A 21,614-nucleotide genomic window follows, 5' to 3' on the forward strand; every position below is an offset into this window, starting at 1 on the left:
TATTTTTTGTAGTACAGGAAAACCAGCACTTTTCTGTTTACAAAATGAAATTATTTTAATTTTTATTTTCCCACTGAAGGTTGCATGTAAATGTCAATATATCCAATAGTAGAGGAGAATATTCTGCCAGTGATTTCTAGCACAGTAAAAATCTTCCTTTATCAGAGCTGTAGTCTGTTGAGTGATACTGAAGAAATAGGTTAAAATATCACTTAAATTCTATTTGATCAGACTGGTACCAGAAAAACAGGAGGTACACGTATGGTTTCAAATAACTTAGATCCCTGATTGTCAGGTCTTGATTCCTTGATTGTCACATCCCATGTATGCTCAAGGCTTTCCTTGGGAATAAAATAACTATATTTCTCCAGGACTGCCTTGGTGCAATTCTAGGGATTTGGTTTTGACTTTTCATCACCCAAAAGCAACTTCTAAATGTGCTCAACAAAGAGCTCTTAAATTGTAACTCCAGGTGCCTGCTTCATTGGTTATCCATATGGACACAAACAGAATGTCTCTTGCCCCGTCTGAGGAGCCTCTTTATAGTCTTTATTGCCTATGCTTCTCTGGTCTAAAGTGCTGCTACAGTGAATAATGAAGATACTGTGGCATGATAGCCGGCAGGTGAGGAGGTCATAAACATAAATAAGCTATGACATGGAGTACGTGACAGACAATGTTAAAAGGAGAGGTATTGCTTTCTTCAGCTGGCTGATGGGAGGATGTAGAGCAGATAAAGCCAGATCCTTCTTGGTGGTGGACAGTAAAAGAAGAGGAAATTTATGGTGACAAATAAAATTCCTTTTATATATTGGGGAAAAAAAATTTCCTGAGAGAATGGTCAAAGGTAAAAGGACACTCTTAGAGCAGGATCCTCATAGAGGAGCCTCTGACCTTGGAGATGCTCTAGACTCTGATGAGGAACTTGATCAAACTTTGAAGCTAGCCCTGATCTGAGCAGGGGTTTGGAACACATGTCCTCTTTATATCCCTTCCAAATAAATTATTCTGTGATTTTATATTTCTACATTTTCCCACATCTCCCATGTTTTGTACAACATATATGCGATAGAATCTTTTGAGATCTCTACTCCGATGATCACAGCTCCCTCTTTGGGAGGGCAATGTCATCATCTCTCTTCTGTGAGAGCTTCTAAATTAACCGCACACAGGAACAGGGCCACACCACTGCACAGGAAACAAATCAGCATTTGTTGTCTCTCCAGCTTCAAACTGTTGGAGAGGACAATCTCCCTAGTGTAGCATAATGGTACTTCTCCATTGACATATGACTCAAGCAGGTAGCTCCAGGCACTATTTCTAGGGAAAAAAAAAAAAAAAAATTGTAAATTCTCTTCTGGCCATACACACTGAAAATTTGAGGGCCTTAGGACTGGAATTGCTCTGTAAGAGTTAGGATAAGGAACATATATGTCCCGGGGCTGAGTGAGTGGTGGAATTTTTTGGTATCAGAGGAGGGGGCTACAGTGGTAGGCCCCGGTGAGAAGCTTCTCAAAGCTCCCCCAGCTCCAAGTCAGCTCCACATCCGCATCAAGGTCCAGCTAATCAGCTGCACCTCTGCGATAACGTATTTAAGAAGGGACCTAGTGAGGAGGAGTTGGACTTGTGAGGAGGAGTTGCTGCAGCTGTGTGAACACCAAGATCAGTGGAGAAATGGAGGAAGAAAGGAGGGGGGAGGTGTGCTGGAGCAGAGAACTCCCTGTATCCTGTGATGAGACGTAAGGACAGCCCCCCCGACACCCATGAAGATCTGCGGTGGAGCAGACATTTGATTTATGGCTTGTGAGGGGCCTCATATGGTCAGCTAAGGTGATTGTGCCTGGAGGAGGCCAGGGCCTCATGGGAAAAAGCAGCTTCTGCTGTTGTAGTTCAGCTCTGGGAGGATTGCAGCATGTGGGGGTGTCCCATGCTGGAGCAGCTTGGGAAGGGCTGCAGCCTGTGGGAGGGACTCATGTCAGAGAAAGTCCCTACTGAAAATGGAAGAAGCAGCAGCACTGACTGCACCCCCCATTCCCTGCCCCTGTGCCACTGGGAGCAGGAGGTAGAGCTGACGCCGGGAAGAAGGGAAGGGTGGGGGGAAGGTGCTATCAAGATGTGGCAATGCTTCTCGCTGTCCTATTCTGTTAAGTGGTTTTGTTAGTGTCTGTAATAAATCTATATTTTTTTTTTTTCTTTCCCTAGCAAGTCTGCCTTTTTCCCCTGACCATAATGGGTGATTTGTCCCTCCTCATCCTATCTTGAATGCCAAGTCATTGCTTATTTGTCCCTTCTCATCTCTGGGAAGGAAGGGAAGAGTGAGTGGCTGTGTGGTACACAGCTGCCCTCTGAGCTCAAACCACAATATGGAATTGGTATCAAACAGTCTTCACTTGCCTTTGACCAACTATAATGGGCATGGTTAGGATTTTGCATTCCTTAGAGGCAGTAAGTACTGCTCCTTCTAAAGAGACCATTAGCGTAGGTTTTATCCCTCAGTGTATTAAGGCAGATACTGGAGAGAGACTCTTTGGAAAGTGAAGTGGGAAGAGCCGTTGGGAGCAAGACAAAGCACTGTGTTGTAGTCACTGACTGTGGCAGCTAGGGAGACCTGGGGCTACAGTTTTGTGGAACTGTGGGAATAGACAATAGCCTGTGGCTTATGAAATAAATGATGTGTCAGCTGGAGACAGCAGGAAGGGTAGACATAGGTGACTGGAGACAGGAAAGAGACCATGGAGTAAGTCTGAAAAAGCCTCGGGATCAAATGGTCAGGAGCACATGTCTAAGCTTGATGGATATTTTGTGAGTAGAAGAAACAAAATGCTTGTCCAAATTACTTGTACTTACAGCCAAATAACCTGTGCTGAGTATGCGGATTTGTGAAAGCGCCCATAAAAGCCAGATCAGAAAACACTGGTAATTTTTCAAATGTATGGAGGTAAGTTAGGAAAACACCGGAGATTTAATCTCTGAATTAGCTATTCCAAAGGCCATAAATCTCAGAAGCAGTAGTCAGTTGTATGCCTCAAACAAATACCAATTCCCTAATGTTGTCACTTTCATAAAAGGAACATACATGTAACATCAAAATACTGGTGGTTACCAGGGGTCCAACAGGTGTGGAGAAGAGGCAGAGTTATGACCCTATTCCTTCTTTTCCCTGTGGTTTGTATATTTTACTCCTAGTCAAAGCCATTCATCTTCTACAGGGGTAGAAGTTGATCAGGTTGGTCCTGTCACATGGTATAAGAGCAATTTCCAGAGGACACTCCTGGAGGGCAGTTTTGAAAAGTTTGACTTTGGGGTTGGATCATTCCTCAGTGTAACATTTTGGTACATCTGGAGTCAGAACTGCCAAGGGTTCAACAAGCAACCCTCTTGAACATGACTGCAAGAGAAATCTTGATTCAGGCCAAATGGCACAAGGCTTCTTCAACCAGTTCTACATATATGCATTACTGTCGTGGTTTAGGCCTGATTGACAGCCAACCACAATGCAGCACCTCTCTCTCCCTTCCCCTCCGGCAATGAGAAGGGACAGAGAGCCAGGCTTGGGGTTCAAGATAGGACTGGGATGGGGGAAAATCCCCCTTTTATGATCACGAGCAAAAGGCAGACTCGTTAGGGGAAGAAAAAAAATAACATACATTTATTACAGACACTAACAACACATAACAGAGTAGGACAGTGAGAAGCATTGCCACATCTTGAGAACACCTTCCCCCCACCCCTCCCTTCTTCCCGGGCTCAGCTCTGCTCCCGATATCTCTACCTCCTCCCCCAGTGGCGCAGGGGCAGGGAATGGGGGGTGCAGTCAGTGCTGCCACTTCCTTCATCTTCGGTGAGGGGAGTGTCCAAAACTTGTTACCCCCTGCTCCATCGTGGTCCCCCTCTCACAGGAGACAGTCCTCCACAAACTTTCTCTGACTTGAATTCCTCCCACGGGCCGCAGCGTTCCCCACACTGCTCCGTCATATATCACTAACTTCCTCCGACTGGATTCTCTCCCACGGCTGCAGCCCTTCCCGAGCTGCTCCGGCGTGGGACTCCCCCGCATGCTGCAATCCTCCCAGCGCTGAATTACAGCAGCGGGGCTATCTTTTCCCATGAGACCCCGGCCTTCTTCGTGCACAGAACCTTGATCAGGCAAGCAGGAACAACAGGCTGTAATCAATGTCTGCTCCACCGTAGATCTTCATGGGTGGCAGGGGGGGGTCGCCCTGCCGTTTCACCACAGGATACAGGAGGGTCTCTGCTCCGGCACACCTCCCCCCTCCTTTCTTCCTCCGTTCCTCCACTGACCTTGGTGTTCACGCAGCTGCAGCAACTCCTCCTCACAAGTCCCACTGCCCGTCACCACGTCCCTTCTTAAATACGTTATCGCAGAGGTGCAGCCAATTGGCTCAATTTCCCAAACAGAAGTGGAGCTGACGTGGAGATGGGGGAGCTTCGAGAAGCTTCTCACAGGGGGCTGCCCCGCTAGCCCCCTCCCCTGCCACCAAAAAACTCCACCACTCACTCAACCCAGGACAATTACCTGTTTACCTATTAAGACTGGTTAGATTCTCAGAAACCATGGTCATGTATGTCAATTTGCCAGCATATATGATAGGATATTTACTCTAGTTTTATGCTTTTATATCAGCATTATGATAGAGGTAGGAGGACTGATGATACATAATCTAGCCTCTGCTTCATGGTATAAATAGGCAATGACTAGTCTTCTATGATACCTGCCAGTAAGAAAGTTAACCTGAAATATTTTAAAGAAATTTGAAGCAATGCAATATGAATGAATTGGTATAAAATCAGAGTTATGTGGTATATATCTACAGGGGTTTTGGCATACATAGAGGCATGGGTCTGATTTTGCTAGCGTTAAAATTCAGCTGAAGTTCTCTGCCTGCAGTCAGGATAGACTCTGTTAAGTCTTTGTACAGTAAACATGGGACTCCTACTATTCAATGGACACTGCTTTAATCTATATTAGTAGCAAGCACAGTATCTGATTAGGATGGTTTATATAGAGAAATTACTAGAAAGTGGGGTAGATAAAACATAGTCCAAAAACCAGTCCAATTAGTCCTTTGTCCCAACCCATTCTGCAACATCTTCTACAAATATAAACTAGGAAAAAAAAACACCTCAGAAGTGTTAGTAGGGATATTTTCTGGGACTTTTTCCCCCCTGCACTAAAAATCCTTAATTCTCTAAAAGATAGCCCTTCACAGAGCATCTAAAGACTGTCAAAATATCTATTTTTCATTTCAAATTGCTCATGTAGAAATTTGGTTTTGTTAAAAGTTGATGGGAAAACACTTTAAAAATAGAAAAAGTAACTTTTATGGCAGCATTGTAACCTGTATTTTTTTTTAAATGTGAGTTTCTGAGCAATTTTTGAAACAGTGGTAATTTTTATGCTCTGTGGGCTGGAAAAATGTTTAAATCTTGAAAATACGATAAAGAATTCTTGATCAACTCTACTAAAAATGAATAATATCTAAAAAACAAACTGAAAATAGAGATGCTTTTGTACCACAACTGTTTATGAACTTTATGCATCTATAAACTGAAAAATACTGATTTTGCTTAAAACTAGTCAGTAATTGCTTAGTAATGCATCTCAGTAAGGCTCCTATCCAGCATTTAAGGTGCCATGGCAACTTCTGCAACTGTGGCTATATTTCTGTGAACTTCTGTAAAAGGGTCTGATTTTTTTCTTTATTTTTGTAGGAGCTTAACAAGTATATATATATATATATATTTTCATCTTTTTTAAAAAATTGTAGGGTGGCATTTCTTGTTTCTGTATTACTGACTGACGGGGAGATGATAGGAGAGATGTTTGTCATAATTCCTTGGAAGAAGCAGGCATCATGCCCAAGAGCAGGTGTTATTGATGCTGTAGGATATTTTGTATAAAGACCTTGTGATGTGACCTACATATTCCTACAGCCTCTGGTGAGAATTAATGTTCATGTTTACAACATGACCCATTTCTCCTTGTCTTTTTAGTGCATCAAGGAACTTGTTAACATCACCAGCTGACTATACCATAACGAGCTGTCTCTTCTTCTCAAGCACTTATACAATGCAGTAGTGTTAACACAGGGTGAGACAGAGTAAGCACAATGTGGATTAATGCCAAACCTGTTAAAAAGAATAATTCTGGAGTACATGAAAGTAGAGTATTGAAATAGCTGTGACAAAGGCATGTTCTGAGTTCATTTCAAGCATCTTTCAAAGAAATTTCCCATGTATTCATATATTATAATCATTATACAATATATTGAACTTCCTTTTTAATATTTTGTAATTGTATAAAGCTTCTGTTCGTGCATTATCTATAAAGACGTAATATTATTTTTTCTTCTTTTCTTTTTCTTTCTTATACTTAACTGGAATGAGAGCCATGGAAGAAGTTCAGTATGAAAAGCCAAATAGGTAAATTTGTCAAATGTGGGGTGATTTCAAACATAGTTTTTAAAATAAAAGAACTGAATATAGTAAAAATCTAGGGCCTTACAATTTCTAGCTTGATGTATGTGTGAGGCTCTGAGACATCAGTGTCAGGGGAATTCCAGTGTCCTCCTACCTTCAAGCACCCTCCCAAAGTGATAGAGATTTTTGTAAGCTCTCAATCAATTTTTGTAACTTCTGATCAGGGTTTAAAGGGTTGTTATAATCTGGAACATTTCTGTTTCCTTTTCCAGTGAGCTACAACTGTCCCCCAAACAATTCCTTCCTGCTCTCCTTTCCAGTGATAATTCTCTGCAAGGACAGCCAAACACCTTGGGAAAATCAAATATTCAAGGATCGGAAACCCATGAATGCTTTGTAGGGCATGAAGAGATGCTTAGCTATGAAGGTCAAAGCATGGTGAACACTTCAAAGTAAACTGCAGAGAGTTCCTGGCTGGATTATGTGCTTTTCTTCTGTCTCTCTGCAGAAGGATATCATGTTGCCAAAGGCTTACAGTGAAAAGACTGGCACTTTTATATTACTGTAGTTGTAACAGCACTGGCTGTATCATGATGGATCACATGTACCCTTTGCAGTCAATTCTTCTGATGCAACTGCTTAATTAAATTTTAAGCATTATTGATTCAGGCTACATAGCCTTCCCACTTCTAGCACCACTGAACCTGAAAAAAAAAAAAAAAAAAAAAAAATCAAGGATTATTAAAAATAAAAACACTTGGCTGAAAGAGGCAGGGAATACCTTACAGTACGTAGAACTTAATTACTGCAAGATATGTAATACCCTCTCTTCTGCAGAATAGAAATATAAAACAATTGAGAGAGATTTGTGGGGCAGGTTTTCACATTGTGCAAATGAGGGTAGCAGTGTCTGTGCACTTAGTGATGACAATGCCCTGTGGAGGTGAGGAATTGGCCTTAACTGTATAAAAGTATTTGATCAATAGAAAGACAAACCAGCTATTAGTTGGTGGTATGCATGACGTGGTTGCCAGAACATGGCGCTTTATTTGTTTTTTTATTCTTCATTGTTCAGTGCTGCTTGTCTATCATAAGGCTTTATCTAGACTGTATGTCAGCTTTAGTGTTGGTGTAAGACAAATAGGGACCCCAACAAGAGTAGCAAGATTAAGATGATTGAGCTGGTCTTAATCTGGAGAGGACAAAATTGACAAATTCAGTTAGCAGTTTTTCCAATACATACAATCTGTACTAAAAAGGACAGTGATTCATTATTTTCCACAGTACTGGGGAGAGAATAAGTTTTATGAAATATGTGACAATTTAGGTTGAATATTATAAAATAAACCTTCCAATATCTATGAAATACTGGAACAATCTGCCTAGGCAGGCTTGAGGAGCTCCTTCACTAAAGGTTTGAAAGGACAGCTAATATACAGGGGGTTGCACGTATTTTTGGTGTTGCTTCAGTGCAAGTTGTTGAACAACAGGATCCCTTAAAGCCTGACATTTCTATGTTTCTAGATTTATTGTGAGCTAGTCAGGAGAGGCTGTGTCTTCTGGTATGTTTGTGAGCCTGCGGATGGAAGATGCATTGTCTGGGTAGTTTAAGCTTGTAAAAGGACTTTTTATTCCAGATTTTATTTTATTTGTGTATTGAGAAACTTCCTGTACTTGATGTTTGCCTTGCTAATGGCTGTAAAAATGGCCTGAAGATTTGGCATGGAGCTTGGTTTTATTTATATATACATACACGATTTACGCAACTAAATAACTACAGAAAAATCCCTATAGCAATGGGAGAATTATTGTATCTGGATATTGGTTATTTTTTCAAGTATATTATCACTACATCGGTTGTTCCTTTATTATCCAAACAGGCTGCAGCACTCATTTGGATTATGCCTTAAAATATTGTATGTTAGTGGCTGTGGTCTTTTCTCTCCCTATTTTCCCCATAGGCATTCTGTTCTGCTAGATACACGATCTAATCAAGACAACACTGAAAGAAAATAAAATTCTTTCAGGACTTCTTTCAATTGCCACACTGGAAAAAGCAAGAATTCATCTTAGGATATTATTATTATTATTATTATTATTATTATTATTATTATTATTATTATTATTATTATTATTGTTGTTGTTGTTGTTGTTGTTGTTGTTGTTGTTGTTGTTGTTGTTGTTGTTGTTGTTGTTGTTGTTATTATTATCATCATCATCATCATCATCATTATCATTATTATTGTTGTTGTTGGTGGTGGTGGTTTGGTTTGGTTTGGTTTGGTTTGGTTTTTTGTTTTGTTTTGTTTTGTTTTGTTTTGTTGTTTTGTTGTTGTTATTGTTGTTATTGTTGTTGTTGTTGCTGTTGCTGTTGCTGTTGTTTAACCATTATGTTTTGAGGGAGAAAAAAACATTTTTCAAGGCAGTTTTTCTTGTATAAAAACTTTTCAAAAAATATGTTAATGGAGTAAATTCTGTGTTACCAGACCTGTGACAGTACGTAATGAAGCATTCATTTAAAAATATAGAATCTTACTGAAGTACAGATGCTCTCAGTGTCAATGGGGAGGTGTATACAGCAAGAGTAAGAATATATTTATGCAGGGGAGGGCATAGCCTCTCTGAGGAAAGGAAACACAGACCACGACTGTGCTGCCAGAGAGCTTCAGGGTTGAGCTCACACCCTCACCCAAACCCTGAACTGTCTGTATCACTCCCAAGCAGCTTTACCCAAGAAGGAGGCAGGCTCACACATGTCACACAGGTAGCATGGCTCAAGCTACCTCTCTCTGACTTTCAGACTGCTGTTACAAGCAATATGAAAAATAATCTTTTCATGTAGAGATGGGTTTTGGAGGCAATCTGGCTGGAGGTGACCCGCAGCTTGTGGCTTCAGGACTAAATGGGAAGCGAAAAGGTTAATATGGGTAAAACGGAAATGCATATCCAGTGTGCATTTGGGATTCTTCTACATTAACCTATACCCCCTGCAAATTTAACACCCTTTCCGCATACCTCCTGTGCCATAGAAGTGGATGTCATTTCACACACACTTTCTTCATTAGCTTTCCATAACACCACTGTTGGCAGTACAATCTATACCTTACTCAGCCCTGTTGCTTTCTGAGCAGTCTTTTGTCTATATATTCATCTGTAGTAAATAACTATTTTTGCTCCAGCCAGGCTACAGAGTTGCGCATTTAGATCTTGTCCACACTTCAAGATACAGGCTTCCAGGGCTTGGTGGAAGTGTCTATGTTATGAAACAAATCTTTTACACATTTGGAAAATATATTCCAGTCTTGAAATTTCCCCACCTCGTCCCTTGTTTGGAAGGAAACCTGCTCCTTGACTTCAGTGAACAGTGTGTGAACAGCGATCTCAGGAATGAGGCTGCAGAGAGCAGCCGAGAGATGAGAAACAGGTTCGTTGTTTGTGAAAGCCCCATACTGGTACACCATGGGTGACAGCTAATTCCCAACCTGGCTGTGCCAATGCACCTTTCATCTGGCTCACACGTTCTTTCAGTGCTTGTGCCTGGCTTTAATGAGCAGCCCGGGGCTGTGCAGGCTGGTGCCAGGCTGGGCTGTTTTTCTAACAGCTGAGGGCTGAATGTCTGCCTGGAGATGAATGGGACCCCTGGACTGTGCAGTTTTTTGAGAAGAAAGATCTACAATTACATTCCCCACATCCTTCCCTTCCCCTTCACTTGAAGATTGAATTAGTGCTTAGAAGCTAGGGCTTTTTAAATCAAGCCAATTATTTGCTTTTCTTCCTAGGGAAGGAAACTCGTTTGCTTTTTACTTGTTCCAATGCCGCCCATTCCCAGCTCCTGCAACCGGATGCTCACTGCTCTCAGTCCTGTTTGGTGACCATCACATAGTCTTACGTTGCTAGCAGAAAAAACCAACAAGTTCCTAGCAGTCTGTGGGAAGAACATAAAGAGCTTCCTCCTTCCCATGATTGCTGACTTCACATTGCTGGGTACACAGAAACACCTTCTCTCAAGGAACATCATCATGTAGATGGGGGGCATAGAGACAAGCTGGGCACCCTTGACCACTCCTCTAGTTTGTCAAGATGATTTTCCAAGCTTAATGAGTAGGTATCTGCTATGCCTAAACTACTCTGAGCTGTACTGTGCTACCCCAGCATAGGTGCAGGGAGTGCCACCACTTCTCTGAAGAAGCGCCCCTCAAACCTCAAGAAAAGTATCAAAATGGATAATTTCCTTTCTCCCACCCATACTCTTGAGGGCAGAGAGGGTTGCTCTTGCCTGAGAAGACATCCACCCTGTAACTAGAGGGCTAACATCCAGCTCACACAGATCAGGGACAGAGCATTGAAAGGACCCTGTAATCCTGACTTCCAAAACTCTGCTTGTCTTTTGGTTAAGACAAAAACCTGACTGCAGGGAGTGCCTCTTTGTTCTGGACCTGTGCAATCAAAGAAGCTTGGCCTGAGCCTGAATGAAGTAAATTGGCTTTTATTGTTTAGATGCCTCACTCAGATACATTTTCAACCCTTTAAATACATCTGTCTTATCTTATCTGTATCAAGAATTATACTGATTTTCCTGCTCCATTTGATTGTACAATATATTGAGCATTCACATCAGAGGGAATGGTGGGTGGCTGGCATTTTAAATGGCTGCTCAGCCACTGCCAGAATAGAATTTATAACCATTAAAGCAAAAAATATAGGAATATATTTAAATGAACTTATTGCATGTTCAACAAAATATGTGCTTGCAAAAGGAAAGCTACATAGAGATGATAATTCAGAAGATAAAGTTGACTGAGAAAAAAATATTTAATAGAACATTGTCAATTTTAATTGTTTTATGCCAAAAATTCCAAAACAAGGTGTTAAAACTTTTTCCTGTCATTTTTCCAAAATATGTTTTAAATATCTTTTTTGATGAGATAGGATATGTTTGTGATTCTATTTTTCATAGAATATTATATTTAATGTGATTTTATAGTATTGCTTTTTGATATATCTAATATTTATATGATATTGCAGCACTCTTTTATAGTACAGATTTATTGAAGTGAAATGTTGGTTCTTTATATAAGTGAGATTTTTCAGTTTGGTAGAATAAAATCCTTGGTTATTACTGCAAAGAAATGATCATATATTTTTGGATGGAAAACATTTAGCTTTGATGTTTTCAAAAGAAATAATAGGCTTTCTACTCCATTTTAGAATGATCTGCTATTTGTCTGTCCATTGATCCGGGAAGGTAAATTTGTAATAATGCAGGTGTTTTGCTTCATGAGGCTTTGAAAGGTTTTATCTGCCTCACGATGCCCCAGAGACTTCTTTAGTGCATTGCTGAAGCACAGCATCTATGGTACTTTCTGGAAGAGGACACTCAGTTCACCTGGGAGATGTCTCACTTGGAGCTCTCTGTGCCACTGCTTTAACAGGCTGAAACTCTGCTATACAATGTAACGCAACTACAGTATTAAACATAATGATTAATAATAATATATTGATATCTATTAACAGTTATACAACTGTATAAATCAGATTAATACACAGTTAAGGTCTTGTTCAACGTCCATTTCTGGGGCACACCCTGCGTAGTCTTTAAGCAGATTTTAAGCAAGCATTGTCCTTTTCCTGCTAAGCTTTGTTTTATCTGTACCATCTCTTCTGTTATTTTTTCTCTGAGCTCCAAACTTTAAAAAGTAAAGTAATCCATATCCTCATTTGAATAAAACTTCATAAAGAGTACTTGCGAGATATTGAAAGTTCCAGTTAATTAAAAACTGATTACATTTAATCGTAGACAGACTTTCAGCATACTGGGAACTATTTCATTTCACTAGGCTAAACAGCTGTGACTAAAAGGATTAATGACAGAGAAAAACATTCTTCCTAAATTAAAGGTGCACTAGCATGAAAATATCTATTTGACCATGTGTTTTTTAAGACAATATGTGGTTGATTGCAGTTTGGAACAGTATAGCATACTGATACCAGACAACATGTATTAGAAGATTAATAGTTTAGAAAGATGAAATATAGTCATTATCTGTTTGCTAGGGTGGAACTGCAGCTCTTCATGCCCAGTTGTTCATTTGTAAGCACCCATGATCCCTGATATTTTCATTAAATATATATATCTCAATGCAGCAGATATGACCTTTATGGTAAATTAGTTTACTCTTCTGTGAGCAATGACCCTCAATCTGCTCTAAAACAGATTTGAGTGCTGCAGTTTGTTTATTTTTGTCCACCCCTCCACTCTACCCACAGCTACCTATTCCTGCCCCACATTCCTCCTGATCCCTTAGTCCCTCATTCCCCCGTGTCTCCAATAAACTATTGCAGGTTGGTACAGCTGTACCTCTGCAACCTCAGTGCAACACCTCAAATCCACTAAGTTGCCTTTTGGTTGCACGGCAATCTTCCAACAAGGTTTATTGACTTCCACTGTGTGCTGTGCCTTTCTTTAATGTTAGCATAATTCATTAAAGAGGCACTGGTTGGGAACCTCTATACTATACAATTATGAAACCACTTCATAGAGAAGTTTTATACGTGATCTGTTAGCAAAACTGTTGCTTTATCACTTGGGGCATGATAAAATTTTGAAATTCTTTTTTATTCTAAATTTGACTCTATAAGGAAAAAAAAATCCCAAAAGCTCTACACTAGAAATATTATATTTTTTTTTTCTTTAACATTCGCAAGGTAGAAAAAAGAAACCTGTCTTTTCAAGTTGTTATTTCAAAAGTGTAATGTTCTATTGTAATGAAATTGAATGGTAATACATAAAATATGATATATATGTGACATAGCTAATATATTAAAGGAGCATTATTTTACAATTTCAGAACTGCCACTTCATAGTCAAAAGTAATATTAGAGAGAAATTCTTTGATTTCAGTTACATTATATTTTCAAATGGCAGATATTTCTTCCTGCAAATTCAGCTAGTTTTTCATTTATATCACTATCCTTTGAACATATTCTTTAATGAATTTTGAATATTTCAAATTGCTTAGTGAAAAGAGAATTTATATTGAAAACATAAGATATATTTAATCGTTCTGATAAATGTGCAAATATGGTAAGTGAAGTTATGAAAATATACAAAAAGCAAATTTCTATAAAATATAAACTACTGATTTAATGAGGTATTGTTTATTAATTGAGTTAAAATAGTTGACCATGTCCATATTCTTAGACCATTCTAATGAAGTAAACTGAATTTGTTTAACATGGATGCTTTATGTCATCTGCTAGAATGAATGGGGTTAGCAGTGACAATTCTTGAAATTAATGTGTCAAAGACAGTACGCTAACATTGTGATTTTCTAATGCTTCTATATATTGCCAGTGGAGACAGGTAGCAGCTTACTCTGTATGCATCAACATCGAATCATATTGGCAGTAGATATGAATCACCACCTCAGTTATGAAATAGACTGTATTTCATATTATATGGTTTGATTATATATGATATGCATAATACAACTTTTGTATTATTTTATTTTACATGTATGTATTTGTATTGTATATTCTAGATTGAACTGGGGTATTACTTTCAAGATTACACAAACATTTACATTGCAAACCAAATTCTGTTCATACAGAGTCTAGCAGAATACATTTCTGGTATCAATGCCTTCACATGCAAGAACATTCAAAATAATAGTACAAAGTCACAGTTTCCACTTTAAAAGCAAGTAACAAGGAGATATAAAATAGTGTCCTGGGTTGAGTGATGATGACTTGATATACAGTGGAAACACAATCCAGTTTATGTTTGCCCGTTATTAGTATTGGCCTATAATTCCCTCTTTGCCATGACCAATCAATGCTGAATCTATTTCTTGATAAAGATATAATACAGACTTTTATGGGCAACAAACATGTTGGGAATGAAATAACACCCTACAGTGCTCCAAAATAACCTTTCATCTACTGCTACTGATCATTTCCCTACTCCATGAATCTGCTAATCTTAGATACTACAGCAAAAGATAAAGGTGTCTATAAACGACATAGACATCTATAAAAGCATGGTGCTGAAGAAATATGCTGTGACAGTTCAGTTAGAAATCCTGAGATGTGTGAAAACAATAATGATCATTAAAAATGCTTCATTAGTCCAACTGAACATCAGAAAACATGGGTCATTTTGTTTAAGAGATTAAAGCAGTGTTCAGAGATGAGACTATTACTTATTCTAGGAAGACTCTTTGAGAAAGATGTAGACCAAGCAGTAAGTGGATCTCAGACATCTTGACATATAAAAGGTGAAAACACCTTTGCCATCATTGACAAGACAAAGCTCTGGACTGGAATAACATCATTGCTTTCCACAGCAATGACAACAGGAGCCTTATGAGAAGGGGAAAAAAACAACTCTGTTGATCTCCAGATTTGTCAAGTAGAGCTGAGCTTATCTGACCCAGGCTGTGTTTGTTATTTGGCAAACATGCCATCAATATGATGTGAAGCAGTGACCATTAAGTGCCTGAGAAGTGCTGTTGGGTATATCTTCCTATTTTCAAAACTGCTTCAGAAAGAAGGAAGGCTACAAAATATATCAGGTATTCAAGAGCACTGGAGCATTTAAACATTGTCAAGCACTGCAGCACCCGCTGGCTCAGCCTCCAGAAGTGCACATAAAGGACACTGCAGCAACAATCAACCCTTTTCAAAATATTTCAGGAGCCAGGAAGAGGTAGATAAGTGTTCAGAGGTTAAAAGTGTAGCAGAACAACTTAGTTAAATAAAGATTAAGCAGTACTAGTATTATCACGATTATATCTACAGACCACTTAGCAGACTTAACAGTGACTCACAGGCTAAGGCTGCCAGAGAGCCTGTTTGACATCAGAGTTGATCCTATTACCTTGAAAATTCTGAGCAAAGTAAATTCAAGTCTGTCACATGGTATTGTCATGACATATGATCTTGGTTGACTTCAAGGTCAAAGAAAAGAGATTACATGGTAAAACAAGGATTAAGGAATTGTAAGCTGGAAATAGAATGCAATTGTCACCTGAGTGGAGGCTTAAAAACTGTTGGGAGGATGGACTCCTTCCAGACAAGCTGCCACTGAAGACCAATTGGTACAATTTCAATGAGTTGGAACTGTGTTAGAAAATTATGTATTGTTGAAGCCAAAATGCCTTTTAGAGGTTGGTTTCAATAAAGTTCTCAGTGGAAAGGAGAAGTATGTGCTTGCTAAGGTGGTCTGTACCAGGCACTACCTTAGGATGTGAGTGATCCCATTGCCTGTGTGCTTCCTGCTGAGCCTCGCTTAGGGTTCGTTTTCCAGGGCTGCATGCTGAAGCCATATACCAAGCCACATCAGAAAATGGTCTTCTTCCACAGAGTTGCTGTTGTGGTTTGGGCCTGATCGGCAACCAACCACCGCAGCTAATCACCCTCCCTTCCCCCTCCCTTCCTGGGAATGGGGGAGGGGATTAGGGGGGGTGAAGGGACACTCACAGGCTGAGATAAGAACAGTTTAATAATGGCAATAAAACGAGAACAATAACGATGATAGAGGGAAAACAAAAAGAAATATATAAACAGGCAATGCACATCGTAATTGCTCACCACCCACTAACCAATACCCAGCCCGTTCCCGGCCAGCGACCCCGAGATACCAAGATCCCACAATCACAATCCCGGAAGCAAGAGAGCTCCTTCCCAGCCACCCCTCCTTTATACAGTGAGCATGACGTTCCATGATATGGAATATTTCATTGGCCAATTTGGGTCTGGTGCTCTGTCCATGCTCCCTCCCTGTTTCTTGTGCATGGGCAGGACATGGGGAGTCGGAGTGTCCTTGAAGTCTCAGTAGCAGCTGAAAACATCAGTGTGCTATCAGCATTTTTCCCATACCAAACCCAAAGCTAAATCCAAAACACAGCACTCATCTAGTTCCTGAAAAGGAATATTAACTCTATTTCAGCCCAAACCAAGACAGTTGCTTTGGAAGCTAGAAAAATACTAGATGAAAGATGGAAGATGGAAGAGCTTTGCTCATTATGAACCACCTCCCAAAAAAAGAAGAAAATAAGGAGATGGCTTGTCATGTGTTCTATGTAAAGCAAGTTTTCTACAGTTTAGGAAAGTAATGCTGGGCCACCTGTAAGTGAAGACAAAATATGCCAGTGTATTGCTACTGAAAAATATGCACAGGACCTTGTGTTTGGTACTGACAGCACACGTTGGTATAGCTGTCTTTAGGAAAAACTTTTTCATATGGATTCACTGGAACAACTATGTGGATGTAATGCTGTTAGTGCAAACTACCTTCCACTGTATGTCATATTCCCTTCTCATGTTAAATAGCTAGATTTTTTGATGTAGATACAATGTGTGAGAGGAAAATTAGGCCTTTCTGTTTCCAAGAGTAGGTCAGTAACTAGTTCTGTTTACTTGTACTGTCCTCATACAGAAATTTTTTTTGCAAACACAGTCAACTTGTCATGTTAAATCAGATGACTGAAGGTTTAACAAGAACTATGATTAACTTACCTCCACAGATTTATCCTTGAGGCGATCCTCTAGGTAAAATCTGAGATACATTGCTGGATGTGTTTGGGAAAGGCAGCTTTGTCCATGATTGTTCTGTACCTCGAACTTGAGAATCTAATTTTCCTAAACATAGTAAATGCATCAATACAAGAGCATGAATTTCCAACTTAGATTATTTCCTAAAAATTAGAAGCTTATCCTTCAAAATTAGTATGTATATATGCATAACAAGTTTATTTAAAATAAACTGTGATTTTCATGATCTTTCCATCATTTTTGCAAAACAAAGTTAATTCCCATATTTAATGATCCAGAGCATTCCCAAATTTTACCTTTCACAGTTTTCTATCTTTGTAACTCCAGCCCTAACTTCCATTACCATAACTGTATTGCAAAACAGTGACTTCAAAACAAGCTCATAGTACAAGTGTTCTCTTAACTTGGAGGCCAGGATGAATGTAAAACTAGCATGTTATTTTGTCTATGGGTCTTTTTTCTTTAATAACCAAGAATTACATACAACAGGAAACACCTTGATCAGAGATGCAAGACTCTTGTACATTGTTTAAAGTGCAGGAGGGTGTGCTGTAAGTGCATATATATATAGATATATAAAAATACATATATACATGCGCTTTTATATATATAAATATCTATTTATATATAATATATATATAATGTATAAAAATATATATGACTATATATATAAAAAAAAGTCATAGTATATATACATATGTTATGGCACCGTATAGGTACTGTTCAAAGTTAAGAAAAAAGTATAAAAGAAAACATAGTATCACTCTCATTCCTAAATTCCAACAGAGGCTGATTTGCAACCTGCCATTGGTAAGTGAATAACAAGACAAGAATTGGTGCAGAATTCATCTCCGGGTGTTTTTGATTTAGAAATCCAATTTTATATTTATAACTATAAATGTGTATATAAATTTCCAAGGACAAAACTGATATAAGTTCAGGTAATTCCGTCATGTTCCAGACAGGCTCAGTGTCTTTACACAGTCTTTTAAATCTTTTCACTATGTTATATGCTGCCTATCTTGATGTTATCCAAGTAATTTCCAGAAGAATATTAAATGCTTTTCTCACATGTAGCCCTATTCTGGTTACTTTCCTTTTTCTTACCAGAAGAAATCCTCACACAGATTTCATTTATACTATGAAGTGTGTGGAAGATAACTGTTTAGTGAGCCAACTAGGGAGGGCACTCCACTGGACCTGTTGTTTGCAAACACAGAAGGGTTTGCAGATGATGTAATGATTGGAGGTCATCTTGGACATAGCGATCACAAAATTATAGTTTTTGATTCTTGGAGAGGGAGTGGGATCAGGAGAACTGTTACCTTGGGCTTCCAAAGGGTAGCCTTTGGCCTGTTTAGGAGCCTGGTTGGCAGAGTCCCTTGTGAGGTAGTCCTAAGGCTGGTCATTCTTCAGGAAGGAGATCTTAAAGGTGCATGAACAGGCTGTCCCCATGTGCCCAAAGATGAGCTGCCAGGGAAGAATACCATCCTGGCTGAACAGAGGGTTTTGAGAGAGCTTCGGCTGAAACTCAGGAAAAAAAGGAGAGTTTATGACCTTTAGAGGAAGGGGCAGGTGACTCAAGAGGATTACAAAGATGTTGTGAGGTTATTCAAGGAGAAAAATAGAAGGGCCAAAGTCCAACTAGAACATAATCTGGTTATCGCCATATGACAATTAAAAATGTTTGTATATCTACATTACCATCAAAAGGTGTGCTAAGGAGACACCATCCTTCATTGGATGTGGGGGGAACATAGTGACAAAGGATAGGGAAAAGGCTGAAGTACTTAATGCCTTCTTTGTCTCAGTCTTTTAATAGTAAGATCAGTCATTTTCTTAGTACACAGCCCCCTGAGCTGGAAGACAGGGACAGGGAGCAGAATGAAGCCCCCATAATCCAAGGGGAAATGGTTAGCGACTTGCTACACCACTTTGACACATGCAAATCTATGGCGCCAGGTGGGATCCACCCAAGGGTACTGTGGGAGCTGGCAGAAGTGCTGACCAAGTCACTTTCCATTGTTTATCAGCTGTGAGTGTGTTTGAAGGATCTGTATTTTTGTTAGATAAGAACATCATTTAATCAGTTGATATTTATGATGGTGACCAAGGGAAATCATTAATATGTTGTTTATATTTTAAAAAGTGTTTAACTTAAACCAGAAACTTTTGAAACTAGTTTGGTAGGTGATCTCACATACGTTATCTGCATGCTCATACTGCTCCGCTGACTCTTAAGGATCTACTGATAATCTGCCAAGGGGATACTGATACAAAGATTTAAAATTGAAATTAGACTGAAATGAAATTACAGTGCTTTTTCTTGTTTTTTCATAAGCAGGTTTTTCCACTGGTTTCATGATAACTGAATATTAATTTAATTCCCAGATCCAGAATGATTAAACTCAAATTGCAGCATATTTTTTCATGGAGCACTAAAGCCAACTATATTGTAAAATACGCACTGACATTCTGCAAGAGATAAAGATTGTTTACTGTACATTGCTGAATCCCAAGCAATCCTCCTGAGCTTTTACTAGTGATAATCCTTCCTATTGCTATTAGAAGTACTGGTGATAACTCTTCCTTTAACATACAGTGATAATTCTTCCTCTTTACCTCCATAAAACTCTTTTATCCTCATAAAATTTCAAATAAACCAACCCAAACTTGCAAAGCAGAAACAAATCATTGTCACGTGTAACAGAGAGATAACACAAAATGTTTCCAAAAGCTGTAATTAATCCTGGGATAGCAGTATTCAAAAATTACAACACGCAACAAAGAAAGGCATCATTACCTGATGTATTTTGCATAAAAAATCACATTGTAAAGTCATATTGGTCTCAAGAACTGCTGGTTCATTTTCTATTTCTGGTGTGGCTTGAGAGCCCAGGCAGACTACCTCTCCTCCATTTACCTCATTGGAAGGTGTCTGTTTCTGCTGGAGGCTCTTCGAGCAGGGTATTGTCTCTCCCTTTATCTTTGTGTTGCATTCAGCTGTATTTGGCACAAAGGAAGGAGAGAAACACTCAAGGGGGTATGAGGAATTAGGCTGGCGTATGCTGCTTCCCAGCCAGACAAACCCAGGAGGCCTAGCTCTCTGCCTCACCATTCCATAAGCAGTTTGGATGAGGGGTAGGATGAAGGAGAATGCAAAAAATCTAAACACGGTATTGCTTCAGCTGTCCTCTACCTAGTCAGCTTGTTATGGCACAATAAGAATGAAAGGGTCAAGTAAGTTTCTAGTCATTGGTGAAATAAATAACCAAAATTTTTTTCTCTGTGTATAGAAAGGTTTTTTTCCCCTCCCCTCCCCCCAGCATCTCCCCTCCCCTTCCCCTTCCCCCCACCTCCCTCTCCCCCTCCCTCTCCCTCTCCTTGTTCCATTCATGCCAGCATCCCACAGACTATTTTTGTTACCATCACAGGAATAGGAACAGAAAAGTTACTACCTTAATAGTGAACTAAATGTTATTCTCATTTACACCCACATAAATGCAGAATAACTTCACTGAAATAAATGAGCCAGAGCTGCAAGTAGTGTAAATGACTTTTTCATTGGTCTCGGTGAAATTACACCAATTTTCTTCAAATGTATATCAGGCTCTAAGCAAATCCAATTTATGCTCGCTTACCAGGGCACTATTTGGCCCAGTCTCGAAAAGGATAATTTGCCCTCTCCAGTAGCATGAAGTATTTATTTTCTTTCATTTCTTCCCTCTGCTTACCTCTCCTGGGGGGAGAAGATGATTTTATACTCTGCAATTAACATAATTAGAACAATTTAAAAAATTTACTTAATTATTCTTCACAACATGCCCAGGAGGTTGGCAAATATTATCACCCATGTATTATAGCTGGAGAAGTTATGTTGAAGCGGTTAAATGGCTTGCCTGAGGATGGGTTGCAAGGCAGTAGGATAGTTTGAATTGAATCTCAATAATTCAAGCTTCTCACACCCATTCTCTAGTCAATGCACAGTGCTGATTATATTTTGTGTCTGTGATCTGCCTATTATCTTGGTCACTCAGCTCCTCATGTGGTGATTCAGTCTCATGCATTCTTCAACACAGGAAGTGGCTAAGCAAAAAGTGCATTGATGTATGCAACTGAGTGTAAAATTTATTTATGAAAATAACTTAAATAGGTGTTATTCTCAACATGAAACAAGGGTGAGGTGTTCTCTGAGAACCTAAAATCAAAATTTAAAAAAAAGTTATTGGAATAACACAATGCATCACATAGTAATTAATCATCACTGCTGCATCTTATCTGTCTATGAGTTCTGAGGGACTAAATAATGAAGCAGCTGAATTGCAGTTCAAATATACACAATTTATTGTCAAAAATCTGAAAAAAACCTGCTACCATGGCCAATTGGGCTGTAGCCAAGACTGTTTAAATCTTTCATAAAGTGCCAGAGGCAACTGTCTTTTATAGATACACAGGACGTACCTCAGCAGCAGGAAAAATAGTCAAGAAAATCAGGAAAGATAGTGTTATACATTAATTTAGTATATACAACTTGGTAAGACTAAAAGCTCAGGCTTCTCAAGGCCAAACAGTACCTCTCTAAGCTGCCGACACTCATTCAGGGTTAACAAAATAGTGAT

The sequence above is a fragment of the Tyto alba genome, unplaced genomic scaffold (assembly GCF_018691265.1).
Source record: "Tyto alba isolate M040663 unplaced genomic scaffold, T.alba_DEE_v4.0 Super-Scaffold_2, whole genome shotgun sequence".
Lineage (NCBI taxonomy): Eukaryota > Metazoa > Chordata > Aves > Strigiformes > Tytonidae > Tyto > Tyto alba.